Genomic DNA, 18,090 nt, shown 5'->3' with positions numbered 1-18,090 from the left:
TGCAAATTCTCTACAGGGCACAGGGATTTTTTTGAAGAAAGAGTCTATAGAAACCATACAAACAAAATTTCTGCAATCCATTTTAGCTGCATCTAGCACAGCGGTTCTCAACCTTTGTGTGACGGCGACCCCGTCACATGGACGCGGCGCGCATGCGTGGCGCGGCGCCCCCATGCGTGGCGGCGCCCCCATGCGCGGCACGTGTGCGCGGCGCGCCCCTTGAGGGTGAAAAATGGCGGATCGCGTTGTTTGGCGTAAAATGGTCGTTCGACCCCAAATGGGGTCGCGACCCATAGGTTGAGAACCGCTGATCTAGCAGGACATCAGGAACCCAGTTGAGAATTGAGACAGGAATGCTTCAAATCCAGGTAAGAGCCTGGAAGACGATGATAATTTACTGGTTGAAAATTCAGTTCTACCCAGACAACTTGACCCCTTTAGTTCTGATAGATAATTTCCTCTCTTCCTCAAAATAGGCAATAGAGCATAAATTGGCCTTCTGTGGACTTTCCCCACTGTTTTTAATATCCCTAGGCTATGATCAAGCCAAGCAAATGCTTGCCAATAGAATAAGAGACAGGGAGTTCCAGTTAGAACTTAACAGGATATCTCTCCACAGCAGAAATCAGATTAAATGTGATCTGTGGGAACCAGCAAGGTATCTGAAAGACCTGACTTTTCCTAAGAGTAGAATACCATTTTTTAGAGCCAGACCTACCATAATATCCCTCCCTCAGCACTTCTGCAGGGCAAGTATGATAAAACCCCAATAAGCTGAGCAAATGTGCACATGTGGCAATGGGGAAGTTGAAGATATCTCACATGTCCTGTTGTGCTGCAAGTTCTACAGGGACATCAGATCTACCAACATTCTCCCTCTTATTAGAGAGATTTCTAGGGACATCAGATAATTTCTACATGTACCATCTCCTTCAGGATTCAAAACCAGCCACCACTAATGCAGTAGCAAAATTTTGTGCTGCTGCAGTGATAATAAGGAAAAAAATACCTAAAGAATTAAAGATCTTTATTCATATTACTACTTTGCTTAGTTATTTTCCAATAAGTTTTAGAGAATGTATTTATTTTAATGTTTAATTTTTGTGCTGGTCTGTGACCATAATAAAGATTGATTCTGATTTTGCCAAACATCTGAATTTTGTTCATGTGACTTTTGGCATGCTGCAATGGACATAACTGTGAAAAGTGTTTTTCAATGCAATTGTAACTTTGAACGCTCACTAAATGAACTGTTGTAAGTTAACAACTACAGTTACTATACAGCTAGAAAGATACACAGAATAGTGATGTGATGGGAAAAAATTAACAATGGAATGGCAAGTTAAATCACAACCTGCTGCTGACCAATTTATAGACAGGGATTTAAACAAAGTCTATGCATGTGTCATTATTTTCTCATATTATGTGCTACATTTTAACAAAACATGGAAGTTTATAATGCTATCCAAAAGCAAACTGGCCATAATGGGAACTATTTCAGTTTTAGACATCATACTGTATGTCTGTAGTGATCATGTATTCTTTATTATAAAGGGCAGTCTTTTATTTCAGAAAGTCGTACTTTAGATTATTATTTTTTAAAAAACTCACATTTAACTTTTAATCTACAAATAGTACCACTTAATACAATCTTTCACATGTACAAATATGGAAAATGATTTTTTAAAATAAATGTACATGTACTATTTGATTTTAGATATTTTCTTAGAATATACATTTTTATAAAGTTTTTCTTTGTTTTGCTCTTTAAATGTTCTTTTGTAAAGCAAAGTTATAAACATAGTGTGGGAAGAATCCAGAGAAAGAAATATTTTGGGAAATATTAAAAAGGCAGAATATATTTCCCCACTGGGAAATATAAATATATTTTAAAGGCAGAAAACAACCTCCCCCAAGTCTTTCTGCCCCAAACAGAAACCAGGTCTGCAGAAATGCAGATGTGATAATCTTGTCAGAAAGATTGGAGCCAGGAAACTGGGATTAGAAAGAAAGGTCCCTAGAATCAACAATCCCTCACACCAAAAAATCCAACAGTCATCACCTACAGCCCCAGGGAAGCAGGATATGACCTTCGGGACATAATAGGATTAACCCACCACCATCAGAATACCAGAAAGGCAACTCAGACTCAGGTCAAAGTACATGCCACAGGAACAACTCCAAACAAAAGCTCAAGAAGGTATAAAAACCCACCACTCCCTACTACATGTGATTAGTGTCAATGCTGCTAACATTGGATGTTATTGCTTTGACAACAGATGGAAATGCAGTCATTTTTCTCTTTCGCTTTTAGACCTAGTTGATGCTGGGAGGGGGGATGTGGATGAGAGTCCAGTTAACCATAACAATAATAACTCAGCCGTGGGAATCCAAGGTTACTGAGCCCAGAGTTGATTAAGATTTGATGGGCTGGAGAGCTGTGGAGAAAGCCTTTGTTTCAAGCTAATTGGGGAATGTGATTTATGACTGTTAATTGGAGGAGGGAATTGTGCTTTGCTACTTTATGCCCAGGGGAGGGGAATTCAACTATGTAGTGCCAATGTTTTGCTTCTCAAATAAAAGATTCTTTAAGGTAAACAATGCCTCAAAGTTATTTTGAAGAGTTTCATCTGTCGGAACCATGACAATCAGTTTTTCCAGAACCATCTTTCTGTCTGGCTCTCCTTTTCAATAAACTACAACCTTCTTTCTAAATAAGTCTTCATCTTGTTTATTCCCGGCTTGGACTAGACCCTGATGAAGATTTTTCTTTCGACAATAGCAATTAAATATTCTTATCCTTATGAACCTCTTTTAGATTTGCGCCTTTTTCTGGTTTGTCCTTTATTTTTCCCAAGAAAATGTGGTTACTGTAGCTATGCCTCAAAATTAAGTTAAAAAGAGGTTTGCAAGGTGTAAGATACTAGGATCCATGCATTAGTCAAAATTCAGGCCTCATATATTATATAAAATCCAGAGTGAAACTCATTAGTAAATGGAATAAAAAGCTGCTGCTAAGATGCAAACAAGGGACAACCATCCAAACCATGATTTGGACTTTGGTTTATTACTTAACTTTTAATGTCAGTAAGATTCATAAAGATAGTTTGAACTTCATGTTTTAAGACAAGAAAGCTAATATTTTGTACTAAATAAAGATTTGTGATCTGGCTGCTATGTATGGAAAAGGTTGAGGAAAAATATTTTTAGTGAAAAATAAAAGGAAGAAGGGATGCAAAATTTCCTCTATAATACAGCAAACATTGCCCTTTACCGGTAATGTTGTCCTTTATTAAGATATGAATCATATGTTCAACAGCAACTGTGTTAAATATCACTCTAGCAGTAGCAGAGAGTAAATACCATGAAAGGACAGTGTTCCATAAAGTGAATCATGCTGCTGAGTACATCACTTTTATTTTTAACAGTCCATGTCACATGGATCCATTTCAGTTTTTTTTCCCCTGCCTCCTCAGATTTCTTTGTGCGATGCTTTGCTCCAAGCATTCTCCGGCCATTTCAGCTCAGCTGGATAAATCCAAGAGAACTTTATGTACATGAAAAGAGATTGTACATTTAACGGTAAGGCTTTTTTTTTAAAAAAAGAAAACCCTTTCAAACAGAAGCTGAAAGATAAACGCTATATTGTTATGTCAAAATCACCATCAAAAAGAATAACTGGCAGTTAATTTGCAAATTTTTTGTCCAAATATTTAGACTATTTTGAAGCTTGAAGGATTGATTAAAGTTGGGACTGCAGGCTTACATACTGTACTTTCACTAGAAAATAAGGAATATATATCAAGTTAATTAATTAAAGAGAGATATTAAGCATTAACTTATTTGAGCTAACTGCTTCAGATACTTACCTCCCTAAAATCCATCAGCACTTGCACAGTTTACATGTAGTCTTAAAGTTTACTTATCTTGGTTACTTTCTTTTCTGTCGTGTATTTATTCTACTTCCATCAACAGATGATAGTCAACCTAAGGCATGATCTCATCTTTAGAATCTGTTTTCAGTGCCAGGGCTCTGTCCCTTAAGACATTAAATCAAAAGAAGGACAGGAGTGCTCTTATTTCTTTTCTGATCAGCTTAGAGCCAGAGTGGACAGAATGATAATGTAATGACATCACACAGTTGTTGGAACTGGAATGTCAGTGGTTGTGCATTATTTTTGAAGTGTGTTAAGCCTAACTGTGATTTATATACCATTCTTGTTTTGTGACAAATACCAGGGGGAAACTGTATCTATATTTTTCAGGAATTTGTCAACACTCACCCAAGATGAAATTTCTGGGAGCAAGGAGGTTGGGGACATTTTAAAAAAGAGATTTTATACTTGCATATAGCCCTCAATCTGTCTATCTTTGTATCAAATAATAAGGAGGAATCGTAGTAAATGAAAAAACTTTGTACTAAGTATTAATGATGATTTATAATAAATGAAGGGGGCACAATAGGTCAGCATTGAGCTTCTCCGCTGGAAAGCTGACTGCCTGGGTTCGAGACCCAAGCCCTGCGTGATGAGTGAGCTCCCATTACTTGCCCCAGCTCCGCCCATCTGGCTGTTCAAAAGCATGCAAATATGAGTAGATAGGTAGGTACCACTTTGGTGGGAAGGTAACAATGTTACGTGTGCTGGCTCTTTGGCTAAGAACTGCAGATGAGCACCGCCCCCTAAGCGTTGGAAACCCTTTATAATAATAATAATAATGATAAAGTTGGAAGAGACCTTGGAGGTCACCTAGTCCAACCCCCTGCTCAGGCAGGAAATCCTATACCATTTTGGACAAATGGCTGTCCAGTTTCTTCTTAAAAACTTCCAGTGTTGGAGCATTCACCGCTTCTGAAGGCAGGTTGTTCCATTGGTTAATTGTTCTGTCAGGAAGTTTCTCCTTAATTCTAGGTTGCTTTTCTCTTTGGTTAGTTTCCACCCATTGCTTCTTGTCCTGCTTTCAGGCGCTTTGGAAAATAACTTGACTCCCTCTTCTTTGTGGCAGCCCCTGAGATATTGGAACACAGCTATCATGTCCCCCCTTGTCATTCTCTTCGTTAAACTGGGCATACCCAATTCCGGCAACCATTCCTTATATGTTTTAGACTCCAGTCCCCTAATCATCTTTGTTGTTCTTCTCTGTACTTTTTCTAGCGTCTCAACATCTTTTTTACATCGTGGTGACCAAAACTGGATGCAGTATTCCAAGTGTGGCCTTACCAAGGCATTGTAAAGTGGTATTAATACTTCACGTGATCTTGATTCTATCCCTCTGTTAATGCAGCCTAGCATTGTGTTGGCTTTTTTGGCAGCTGCAGCACACTGCTGGCTCATATTTAAATGATTGTCCACTAGGACTCCGAGATCCCTCTCACAGTTACTACTATTGAGCAAGGTACCCCCTATACTATACCTGTACATTTGGTTTTTCTTGCCTAAATGTAAAATCTTACTTTTTTCACCATTGAATTTCATTTTAATAATAATAATAGTAAAGTTGGAAGGGACCTTGGAGGTCATCTAGTCCAACCCCCTGCTCGGGCAGGAAACCCTACACCATTTCGGACAAATGGCTGTCCAGTCTCTTCTTAAAAACTTCCAGTGTTGGAGCATTTACTGCTTCTGGAGGCAGGCTGTTCCACTGATTAATTGTTCTCACTGTCAGGAAGTTTCTCCTTAGTTCTAGGTTGCTTCTCTCCTTGATTAGTTTCCACCCGTTGCTTCTTGTCCTGCCTTCAGGTGCTTTGGAAAATAGCTTAATTCCCTCTTCTTTATGGCAGCCCCTGAGATATTGGAATACTGCTATCATGTCCCCCCTTGTCCTTCTCTTCGTTAAACTAGACATACCCAATTCTAGCAACCGTTCCTTATATGTTTTAGCCTCCAGTCCCCTAATCATCTTTGTTGCTCTTCTCTGTACTCTTTCTAGAGTCTCAACATCTTTTTTACATCGTGGTGACCAAAACTGGATGCAGTATTCCAAGTGTGGCCTTACCAAGGCATTGAAGAGTGGTATTAATACTTCACGTGATCTTGATTCTATCCCTCTGTTAATGCAGCCTAGCACTGTGTTGGCCTTTTTGGCAGCTGCAGCACACTGCTGGCTCATATTTAAGTGATTGTCTACTAGGACTCCGAGGTCCCTCTCACAGTTACTACTATTGAGCATGGTGCCACCTATGCTGTACTTGTGCATTTGGTTTTTCTTGCCTAAATGTAGAACCTTGCTTTTTTCACCATTGAATTTCATTTTGTTAGATAGCACCCAGTGTTCAAGTCTGTCCAGATCCTCCTGTATCCTAAGCCTGTCTTCTGGAGTGTTGGCTATTCCTGCCACTTTGGTGTCATCCGCAAATTTGATGAGTTCCCCATCTATCCCCTCGTCCAAATCGTTGATGAAGATGTTGAAGAGCACTGGGCCTAGAACAGAGCCCTGAGGCACCCCACTACACACTTCCCTCCATGTAGATGCGGTTCCATTGAGGACCAGATGCTGAGTACGGCCGGTCAGCCAGCTACGGATCCATCTGGTGGTGATGCTGTCTAACCCGCATTTTTCTATCTTATCAAGTAGTAGGTTGTGGTCTACTTTGTCAAATGCCTTATTGAAGTCTAAGTAAATTATATCCACAGCATTCCTCTGGTCCACTAATTTTGTCACTTTGTCAAAGAATGCAATAAGATTTGTCTGGCATAATCTGTTTTTTACTTTTATAATAAATGAAAAAAATCCTTACTAAGCAATTAGGGCAATCATTAATAGTGATTATAAGAAAGGGCCTTTGACATTCCAGAATAGAATTATCTGACCTTTGTAGTTTTTCAGTGATGAGAATGGCTCCATTAGGAAACTTCACCTCATGGAATTGGAGCACTACCAACAGCTTCTTCTGAAATTATCACAAATCAGTAGGTGCCCAAAAGGGTGTTTGGAAATCTACTGCAGGGCTTTTCAACCGGTGGTACGCTTACCACTTGTGGTACTTTGCCACATGGCAGGTGGTTCATGATTGCTAGCCAAGTGTAGTAGTGGAGGGGAATGAGCCAAAGCGAGCCAAGTCTGAGGGAGAGGCAGCTGCAACTGCAGGACTGTCTGGGCTTGGCAGAAGCCCCAGGAGCTGGCAGGGCTCCAGCTGATTGGCTCCAGCTGATTGGCATTTCCAGAAGCAGCTTAGAGCTGGAGGTAAACTGAAGAAAAAAAGGGGGAGAGGCTATAAAAGAATGTGGTTTGGATGGGGGAAGGGGAAAAAAGACATCAGGAAAGGTTTAATCCCTTTAAACAAATGTAATTAGTTTTACCCCCTTTAATTGAGTCTGCCTGTGGCTTTTAGAAAGTTTTCTTTGAAGGTAAACAGGCTTAATTTAAAGCTAAAGCTTTTTGCAATTGCCAGAGCCTTTCAGTCAAGGATTACAACATTGTGACATGTGACACACCTGAGGCAGCTTAAAGAGAAAAAAAACTCAGTTTGTGTTTCTTTATTTTCTTGCTTTGTACTTGATTCCTGTGTCTTTAAGGGTACAGGGAAGGGATTGGAAAAGCTCAAAATGGCCAACCAGCTAGCTCAGGAGTCTACAAACTTAGCAACTTTAAGACTTGTGGACTTCAACTTCTAGAATTCCTCAACCAGCCATGAGAGCTAAGGCATTCTGGGAGTTGAAGTCCACAAGTCATAAAATTGCCAAGTTTGAATTCATCATACATTTGTCAGTGCAAAGGGAAAGTGATTCAGCAAAAGAACAGCCACAGAAGAAATTAAAACTGGTACTTTTTTTCTTTTTTTGTACAGTTTGTAATATTTTATTAGATTATAGAATAAAATACAAAAATACAAAAGCAAATAGTAGGACACAGTGGTAAGGAAAAAGGGGGGAAGTGAGGGGGAGAAGGGAAAAAGAACATATTTCCTCTGTTGCAGTAGAAGGAAGCATTAACATTGAACGTCAACTTTTTACTTTTCCATAATATTATAAATTAGCCATTTCTATTAGAACAAATGAATCTAATCAGTAAAACCCAAAATTCCTCACCCCTTTTTGACACCTTGCTAAGCACTGGTGGTACTCAAATATTATCATGTCCTAAAAGTGATACAATCTGTGAAAAAGTTGAAAAGCCCTGGTCTACTGAACATGTACATATAAGGAACCCACATATCGTAATGCAAAATGTGGAGTAGGCATTACATTAGCAGTTGTCACTGTAGAAATCAGGGGTCCAGTTTCTCTTGTAGCCCAAATCAAAGTGGCAATGGAAGCATTTCCTAGGAATTGGAGAAGGGGGGGGGTATGCCTCAACTGGACATAGGAGCTCAGCAAATGCAAGCCCCTGATCATATCCTCAATGTGATTGTGAGCTGAGGCATGGTCATCATTCAAATGGCAAGACTTCCTCCAAAGAGGAGTATAAAACTTGAACAGCTATTACAAAGTTAGGCTGTCTTCACAATAGGGGATGATACAAATACTAAATCAGGAAAACGTGTTTTCTAAAAATGTTTAGTGGGGCATTTCCAAGTGATGCTTACTGAATTGTGAGAAAACTCCTATAGGCCAGCATGTATAAACCCTCAAATCATAGCTGAGTAAACTTAGCTATAATAATCACAGATAAGCAGAGATTTACAGTATATCCAGCCCAAGTCAAAGTACTGGCATATAGTCTCAATATATCTGAAGGCCACTAATTGTAGTAGGGAGCTTGAATGAGTTGGGAAGTTTCAAAACTGTGTGTTTTCTGGAATCCTGGGTGAGGGAAAAACATGACAATAAAATAAAACATATAGATGCCTATACACTAAGGCTAAAAGTATGAGGAACAAACAGGGCGAATTTGAAGTCCTAGTACATGAGAGCAGGTACAACATTGTTGCCATTACTGAAACCTGGTGGAATAATAATAATAATAATAATAATAATAATAATAATAATAATAATAGTAAAGTTGAAAGAGACCTTGGAGGTCATCGAGTCCAACACCCTGCTCAGGCAGGAAACCCTACACCATTTCGGATAAATGGCTGTCCAGTCTCTTCTTAAAAACTTAGAGTGTTGGAGCATTCACCACTTTTGGAGAAAGGTTGTTCCATTGGTTAATTGTTCTAACTGTCAGGAAGTTTCTCCTTAGTTCTAGGTTGCTTCTCTCCTTGATTAATTTCCATCCATTGCTTCTTGTCCTGCCTTCAGGCGCTTTGGAAAATAGCTTGAGTCCCTCTTCCTCCCTCCCTGAGATATTGGAACACTGCTATCATGTCCCCCCTCATCCTTCTCTTCGTTAAACTAGACATACCCAATTCCAGCAACTGTTCCTTATATGTTTAGCCTCCAGACCCCTAATCATCTTTGTTGCTCTTCTCTGTACTCTTTCTAGAGTCTCAGCATCTCTTTTACATTGTGGTGACCAAAACTGGATGCAGTATTCCAAGTGTGGCCTTACCAAGGCCTTGTAAAGTGGTATTAATACTTCACGTGATCTTGATTCTATCCCTCTGTTAATGCAGCCCAGCACTGTATTGGCTCATATTTAAGTGATTGTCCACTAGGACTGTCCACTAGTGATTGTCCACTAGGATGAAACCGATGACTGGAACATACCACTAAAAAGATTTAAATTGTTCAAAAAACAAATCTAACAAAAGAGGAGGTAGAATACATAAGAAGTAACTACACCTCTACAGAAATGCAAAAAAGAAAAAAGAAAAAAAGGAAAAAAACCTTGTATGCATTTGGGTTAATATAAAAGGAAAAAGGTATGAAATTGCTATAGATGTATACTACAAACTACCCAACCAAGCAGAGAAAATAGATGAACTTTTTATTACTCAGTTAGCTAAGCTGTGTAGGAAACATGCTACAGTAGTAGTGGGGGATTTTAATTATCCTGACATCAACTGAAAGACCGACTCTGCACCAAGTGGGAGATAAAACAGGTTCTAGACAACCTTGTTATCCAAAAGGTAAAGGAGGGAGCCAGCAGGTCAGCTATATTGGACTTAATGCTTACTAATAGGGATGAAATGATAGAAGGGGTTGAAGATAATAGAAATACAAGTCAAAATAGGCAAGAAAATGGCAAGAGAACACATATCCACTCTAGATGAATTCAAATCACCAGGACCAGTTGAACTGCATCCCAGGGTTTTGAAGGAAGATGTGATCTCGGAAACCTGAATCAAATCTTTCAACGCTCCCGGAGCACCGGGAATCTACCAGAGGACCGGAAAAGTATTAATGTGGTTCCCATCTTCAAAAAGGGGAAAAAAAGGATCCAGGAAACTACAGACCAATCAGCCTGATATCAAAACATGAGAAAATCCTGGAAAATGCCAGACAAATCTGACTCCATTCTGTGACAAAGTGACTAAATTAATTGATCAGGGAAATACTGTAAATAAAAGTTTAGATTTTAGTAAGGCATTTGACAAATTAGTCCATAGCTTACTTCTTGGTAAGATAGAAAACTGTAGGATGGATGTGGATTTTCAACTGGCTGACCAACTAAACTGAATGTGTAGTCCTCAGTAGAACTACATCTCAATGGAGGGAAGCGAAGCATGCAGTGGAATGCCTCAAGGTTTTGTCTTAGGTCCAATGCTCTTCAGTGTCTTCATAAATTATTTAGATTAGGGAATAGAAAGAGAACTTGTCAAATTTGCAGATAACACCAAGCTGAGGGGAATAGCCAATACTTTAGAAAATGGACCCAAGATTCAGTAGGATTTTGACAGACTTGAACACAAATTATATATATATAATTTCAAGACCCTGGGAGTGAATGCTAATTTTAAATAGTTGCAAAGGACAGTATTCGTTTTTCTTCTGATGATGATGGTAACATTTCATGGATTAATTTTTTCTCACCAGAACTGTGTAGCAGATAGAGTTTCTGTCTTTATTTGATTAGAAAAGTGGTTACAGAGAGACAAACTTATTCATCGTACACATTGTCCATACTTTCCAATGCCAATCGTGATTGCTCATGCTGATTTCATGAGGACAGAGTTTGCCAAAGTAAATGACAACTTTCTCTCAGTTTTCTGTCATTATAGAAGTTAGGGGAGAAAAAGTACTGCAGGACGCAGGTTCAAAGGAAGAGTTCTGATCTTCAGGCTGATCTTGTCTCCTTATGACCATTTTGAAGAAGTTTCTTCGCAACATAGGAGTGCCACCTTCTGGGATGTTTTTCAACTTCCCACTCTAGCCCATAGACCTAATGTAATTTGGACATCCAAATATTAACCAGGCCCATCTTTGTCTTCCTTGCCAGCCCTGACAAAGTCAAGCAGACACTGAAGATTATATCTTCAGATCAGGGGAAAGGAGAGTAAGTATTCCATCTCTGGCTGGCTCTCTGTCCCTAAGCTTCTTATGCTCACAAGAATAAAAGTACAAATAGTCAATGTTTTGGAGTTGCATCTTCAATGCTATTTGTTGTTGTTAATTGCGAAGTCGTGTCCGACCCATCGCGACCCCACGGACAACGTTTCTCCAGGTCTTCCTGTCCTCTACCATCTTCTGGAGTCCATTTAAATTCACACCTACTGCTTCAGTGACTCCATCCAGCCATCTCATTCTCTGTCGTCCCCTTCTTCTATTGCCCTCAATCTTTCCCAGCATTAGGCTATATTTTTTTAAAAGGTAAACCAATGTGATATATAACATTTCTGCACTAGGTGTTTACAGCAGTATTCATATATTGCTGTAGTAATATAAAGCCTGTCTTTGGTAATGATATATTGCTACAACAGTGGCTGGAGTATGTTATAAATCACTAGTACAGTACTTGTCATATTTCAAATATAGAAGCATTGCCCATTAATATAAATACTTTATTAGCAATAATTCAGTTATATGGCATATACAAATAAGCCTTCTGCGAACAGCAATAAAGATAATAATATTCAATAAACTACAGAAACTTCTACATGTTAATCACAATTACAATGAAGAATCTCCATGCCTTTTTCTTTTCAGAAGACTAACCATCTATCTACATATTGAAATGCATACATCTTTTTCCAGGGATTTTTAACCTTTCATGTTTACTTCTCTTTCTTGCAAAATTATTTTGCAAGGGTGGGGGGGGAGGATAATCCTGCTTCTAGATTTGCCACATCTACTGGTAGAATAAGAGGGTCTTTAGTAAATATTGCACTTAGGGCAATTTTAAAAATCATTGTTTTTTTTTAATTTTTCACTCCTGTTTTCATACACTGAGAGATTTTTATGGCCCTCACAAACTTAGACAAATTTTCCTGGAAAAATTGTGTTGTATAACCAGGATTTGACAAGAGACTTGGTTTATGAGAAAGAGCATCAGTGCTCTTTCCTTCATTTAGTGGGAGTTGGAACATTCTGATGACCCAGGAGAATTGGTCACATCCTCAAATAGCACCCCGGTCAACATGAAGATGAGATTAATGGCTTTTCTTTTAACACTTTTCTTGATTATTGTGATGAATAGAAACTAGGGCACCCACTAAACTTCATCAATGGATGCAGCCTCAGTGGACATAGAATTACATAGGCTGAGGAGAGAAAAGTAAGAAACAACATTGCTAAGATTAGGTCCCACTACAATAGACCATGTTAAGGAGGGGGAGAAATTCTACTCCCTAACCTAGTTTTTATTCTGAAGGAGGTTTCTCACCTAAGACAAGGTCCCCACCTATGAAGGGGTAGAAAAGTAAACTTAAGCCTAACTCTGTTGTTGTTCAGTCACTAAGTCATGTCTAACTCTTTGTGACACCATGGACCATAGCATCCCAAGCCTCCCTGTCCTCCACTGTCTCCCTGAGTCTGTCCAAACTCATGCCTACTCTATCAATGATATTATCTAACCATCTCATCTTCTGTCACTCCATTCTCCTTTTGCCTTCAAACATTCCCAGCTTCAGAGTCTTTTCTAATGAGTCCTCATTTGGTGGCCAAAATATTTGAGCTTTAGCTTCAGTATCTGTCCTTCCAAAAACAGTCAGAGTTGATTTCCTTTAGGGTTGACTGATTTGATCTCCTTGCAGTCCAAGGAACTCTCTTTAACACCACAATTCAAAAGCCATCATTAAGTCTAACTCTAGTGCTTGATAATTTGGTTTTACTCTAGACCACTTCAGAGTTAAGTTGAGCCAGAATTTCTCAGGGGAAAGATGTCAGTTACACGTGTATCCAGACTTATCCAGCTTCAAGGCCAAGATAGGCAGAGCATAAAGTATGTTAAAGGATGATAAGGATAGGAGAAAAGAAGAAAAAACTTAAGCTACAGCAGATATAATGAGGATAACTAAATCTTCATGATGACAAAGACAATTCACTGCTTTAGTGGCTCCTTTCTAGCATGCAGTAAGATTTATATTACCCAGCCATGCTGCTTTGTATGTATTTCAAAGAGCACTGAGCCAAGTACAAGTCAAGTCATATCAAATGTTCACGAAATTCTTTTAAAATCTTGCCAGTGAACCTGACTGACAGACAAATTAGGTGCTCATAATTCAATCCTCAGACAAATCAAAGATGGTTATTGTTATGTCCTGGGCCGGCAGGCGCAGGGTGCAGTGATTAGCCCGGGCAGACCACGTGGATGCCCGGGACAAGAAAGGCTGCTCCCAGCCTTGCGCGCACGTGCAAGGTGGGAAAAAATCCTTTGTAATGATTGGCCAGCAAGGTATTGTGCAGGGGGCTATAAAAGGGGGCTGCACCATTTTGCAAGCTGTTCTGTTGGTATTTGCAATAAAGAAGGACTGTGTGAAACCGTTGCTTCGTCTCAATGCTTCTTCTTCGAGAACGGAACGTTGGCGACGAAGGTGGGATGCCTGCAGGGGAAACGAAGTAAGAAGCCAGGCTGACTCACCACGGGAGGCTTGCAGCTTGGAGACGGCCCGGCCACCGCGACTCGGCCTGCCAGCACAGAAATGCTGAAGGTGAGCTCAGCGAAGAGGGCCCCTTCTCAAACCCTGCAGCAAGAGGCGTGGACGAAATTCCTGGGCTGCAATGATGGCAAAGATAGACCGGCTGTCAGAGTTTGACACAGCTCACCCAGAACACTGGAGCTTGTACGTGGCCCGGGTAGAGAACTACCTCCGGGTGAATCAAATTCACGAAGACGGCCTCAAAGCTGCCACGTTGCTGTGTGTATGTGGGCAAGAGACCTTCAATATTGCAGAGAATCTGGTTGCCCCAGAACCACTGGAATCAATCACCTATACAGACTTGAAGAGGATGCTTCGAGAGCATTTTGAACCCAAGCTCTCAGTGATTGCCTGGCGACATGCGGTCGAGCAGAGGGACCAGAGGCCTGGTGAGTCTGCTGCGGAATTTGTTGCGGCCTTGCGACAAGCAGCTAGGCCCTACGAATTCAAGGACTTGGAAGAGAGACTGAGAGATCGGCTGGTTTGTGGCCTGCGAAGCCGGGAGTTGCAGCAGAAGTTCTTTGCGAAGGAAGGCCTCACATTCCAAGATGCCTTGAGGGACGTTTCAGCTGAAGAAGCAGCAGGTGGAGCTGTGAAGGTCTTGCAGCTCGCCAAGCGCCCTCAAGTTCCAGCCACTGTCCATCAAGAGATCACTCATGAAGAATACGAACAGGATCATGAATTGGAGGTGGACCGGCTGCTTCAGGCTCTAGAGAGAAGGCCTCACGGAGGGAAGGCCCAGCCAGCATAATCCCCTCGGTGCGTCGGGTGTGGAGGCCACCATCGCCGCACAGACTGCCGTTTCCGCTCTGCCATCTGCAGGGCCTGTGTCTGTCTGGGTCGCCAGAAGGAATGTTACCCAGAAGAATTGCCTCAGAAAGGTACCAGGGTCCCCAGCCAGCACAGGGTCGGCTTCTGCACATCATGTAGGAGCGTTTTTAGAACAGGGGTCCACAGGCCACTTAGGAAGAAGCTTCACATCGATGTGAAGTTGCAAGGTGTCCTCTTGTCGATGGAGCTGGACCCAGGATCCGCTCTATCGATCATCTCCCTAGACACCTTTAAGGTTTGCAGCAGGAGCAGCCTACAGGTTAAACTCAGGCCATCAAACCTCATCCTGACAGATTTCCAAAATTCCAGAGTCAACGTGTGGGGGGAGGCCACGCTCAAAGTGCAGCGTAGGAATTTTGAGGGGCTGAAATGTAGTTGTGCTTGGGGGAGACCGCACGAGTCTCATTGGACTCGACTGGTCTGAGACCCTGGGGATTCAGGTGACTGGAATAAACATAGTACAAACAACAGGCCTGGCTGGGGTCTGCAAGGAGTTTGCAGATGTGTTTAGTCCAGAACTTGGCTCCTACAAAGGCCCTCCTATTTCTCTGAGGCTAGACCCAGCCATAGCCCCCATTAGAATCAAGCCACGCAGGGTGCCCTTTGCCTTAAAGGGTAAAATAGATGCAGAGCTGGATAAACTGATTCAGCAAGGTATATTAGAGCCTGTGGACAGTAGTCCATGGGAAACCCCCATAGTGACGCCACTGAAGGCCAATGGTAAAGTCTGAATCTGTGCAGACTACAAGTGCATGCTTAACAAAGTGCTGCAGCAGCATTCGAACCCGGTACCTGTGGTCAGCCACATTCTAGCCTCTCTCAAGGGGGTTCAGATTTTTTGCTAAGCTTGACCTGGCTCAGACCTATAAACAATTGCCAGTTGATGAGGCAACAGCTGAGGCCCAAACTATAGTGACTCACAGAGGGGCATTCAAGGTAAAAAGACTGCAGTTTGGAGTAAATGTGGCCCCTGGCATCTTTCAGAGTGTAATGGAGTGAACGCTCCGAAATATCCGTGGCATTTGCCCATACTTTGACAATGTCCTCATTGCTGGGGATTCAGCTGACAATTTAGCCGAAAGGCTGAGAGCCATTTTGCTACGTTTCCGCCAAGCAGGGCTGAAACTTAAGCAAGACAAGTGTAAGATCGGGGTTAGCTCCACTGAGTTTCTAGGATTCTGCATTCATGCTCAGGGCATTCACCCTGCTGAATCCAAGCTGCAAGCAATTCAGCAGGCCCCAAGTCCCAAATCCAAGAGCGAACTTCAGGCCTTTCTGGGACTGTTAAACTTCTACCATGCATTCCTGCCCCACAAGGCTGCAGTTACACCAGCTCTTGGACAAACAGGCCCCTTGGCAGTGAACACAAGTACATGAAAGGAGTTTCAAAGAGTTCAAGGCCTTGCTCTCTTCAAACGTGGTCCTGGCGCATTTCAATGAGCAATTGCCGGTGTGCATTGCCTGTGATGCGTCCCCTTATGGAATTGGAGCTGTGTTAAGTCACTTGAAGGCTGATGGAATGCAAGTCCCAATAGCATACTACTCTAGAACCCTATCATTAGCTGAACGCAATTATGCACAGATAGATAGGGAAGCCTTAGCCATAGTGGCTGGCATAAAGAAGTTCCATGACTTTGTATATGGCCGCCATTTCACGGTCTTTACAGACCATAAGCCACTGCTGGGTTGTTCACAACGAACAAACAAACCCCACACATAATATCCCCACGAATGCTGAGGTGGTCTATCTTCTTGTCTGCATATGACATACACTGGTTCACAAGCCAGGCAAAGACATGGGCCATGCAGATGGCCTCAGCAGGTTGCCATTACAGCAGGTAGAGGTAGTGTGCTGACATGGGTGTTGTCTGGATGGCCTGACACATGTCCAGGCTCAGAATTCCAGAACTTCTGGCAGAGGAAGCACGAGGTTTCCACCTTCAAGGGGTGTGTCCTATGGGGTAGCCGGGTGGTAATCCCAACCTCATTGAGGACTAGAGTCCTGCAGTCTCTGCATGAGGGACATCCTGGAATAGTCCGGATGAAGGCGTTAGCGCGCAGCCATCTTTGGTGGCCTGGACTCGATAAAGACATCGAGGCCCAGGTCCACGGGTGCACTGTGTGTCAACATTTGAGGCCTGAGATGCCCCAGGCCCCAGTTCATACATGGGAGGAGACTCATACCCCTTGGTCGAGGGTTCATATCGATTACGCTGGGCCCTTTCAGGGGCAATTCTTCTTACTTCTCGTGGACAGCCATTCCAAGTGGCTAGAAGTCGTGCCTGTCTCTTCCACTACTACTGCTAGGACTGTCCAGGTGCTGAGAGGGATCTTCACCTCACATGGACTTCCAGATGTCCTTGTCTCCAACAACAGGCCCCAATTCACTTCTTTTGAGTTTAAGGCTTTCCTCCAGGCCAACATGATCCGGCATGCCACATCTGCACCGTTCTATCCAGCTTCCAACGGCCAGGCTGAACGGATGGTGCGCACAACCAAGGATTCCTCAAAGAGGATCACTCACGGGAACTGGCATCACAGGTTAGCAGACTTTCTTCTTTGCCACCCCACCACACCTTGCACAGCTACAGGAAAGAGCCCAGCTGAACTCCGCTGGGGTCGCCGCCTCATCACGAAACTGGACAGGTTGCATCCAGACCGGGTCGCTTCACAGGTGTCACAGCCTCAGGCACCTAGGAGACTACAAGTGGGCGATCCGGTCTGGGCAAGGAACTATTGACCAGGACATCTCTGGGTCACAGAAGTGGTATGCAAGGTCTCTGGGCCGCTGTCATATGAAGTGGCCTTGGACGATGGTCATGTGATCCGACGTCACATTGACCAATTGCGTTGGAGGCTTCCCAGCAACTCTTCCGCTCCTGCTCTGCTCTCAGGGGGGAGGAGGACCACAATTACGATTGTGGACCACGGTCTCTCCAACATCCCCAGGCTTCAGCTATTGCTGCAAATAGGGAGTCTGCAGAAAGAGGGTTCGCCAGGGAGGCAGCTCCTGACTCTAGCATCTCCGGCACATACACGGGGGCCATGGGGTATTGGGGCACATCAGCCACTCAGGCCACTCCAGCTGCTGGTCTTGGGCTCGAGGAACAGTGCTCCCAAGAGGAGTCCATTGTGGATTTGGGGAATTCCACCCCACCACTGGACTTGGGGAATTCCACCCCCGCAAGGAACCCTGGGTTGGATTTAGCGGATACAGCCAGTCAGCAGCTGGGTGGGTCACCTGGGTCCTTGGGGCAACAAAGTCCTGGTCTGCCCAGCCCAGCAGGCAAGCTGGCAAGCCAGGCACACTCACTGGCCATGAGAAGATCAGGGCGGGCCAGAGGTCCTTCCAAATACTT

The 18,090-nt window shown here is 42.6% G+C and overlaps 2 protein-coding genes across 2 annotated transcripts in view; both read left to right on the top strand.

The window, feature by feature from the left end:
• The first annotated feature begins 3,486 nt into the window (after positions 1 to 3,486).
• SYCE3 (synaptonemal complex central element protein 3) overlaps positions 3,487 to 18,090 on the top strand; it is a 78,560-nt gene continuing 63,956 nt past the window's right edge. Inside the window, exon 1 of the mRNA XM_039322790.1 lies at positions 3,487 to 3,582. The gene's annotated coding sequence lies outside the window, so the exon portion shown is untranslated. The remainder of the gene's footprint in view (positions 3,583 to 18,090) is intronic.
• The window catches only part of FBXO40 (F-box protein 40), a 45,326-nt gene continuing 30,722 nt past the window's right edge, over positions 3,487 to 18,090 (top strand). Inside the window, exon 1 of the mRNA XM_039322788.1 lies at positions 3,487 to 3,582. The gene's annotated coding sequence lies outside the window, so the exon portion shown is untranslated. The remainder of the gene's footprint in view (positions 3,583 to 18,090) is intronic.

Source organism: Crotalus tigris, unplaced genomic scaffold (assembly GCF_016545835.1).
Source record: "Crotalus tigris isolate CLP2741 ecotype Arizona unplaced genomic scaffold, ASM1654583v1 scf7180000024124.1850442, whole genome shotgun sequence".
In the NCBI taxonomy this organism is placed as follows: Eukaryota; Metazoa; Chordata; class Lepidosauria; order Squamata; family Viperidae; genus Crotalus; species Crotalus tigris.
The sequence above is the reverse complement of the archived record's forward strand: the minus strand, read 5'-3'. Positions and strand labels throughout refer to the sequence as shown.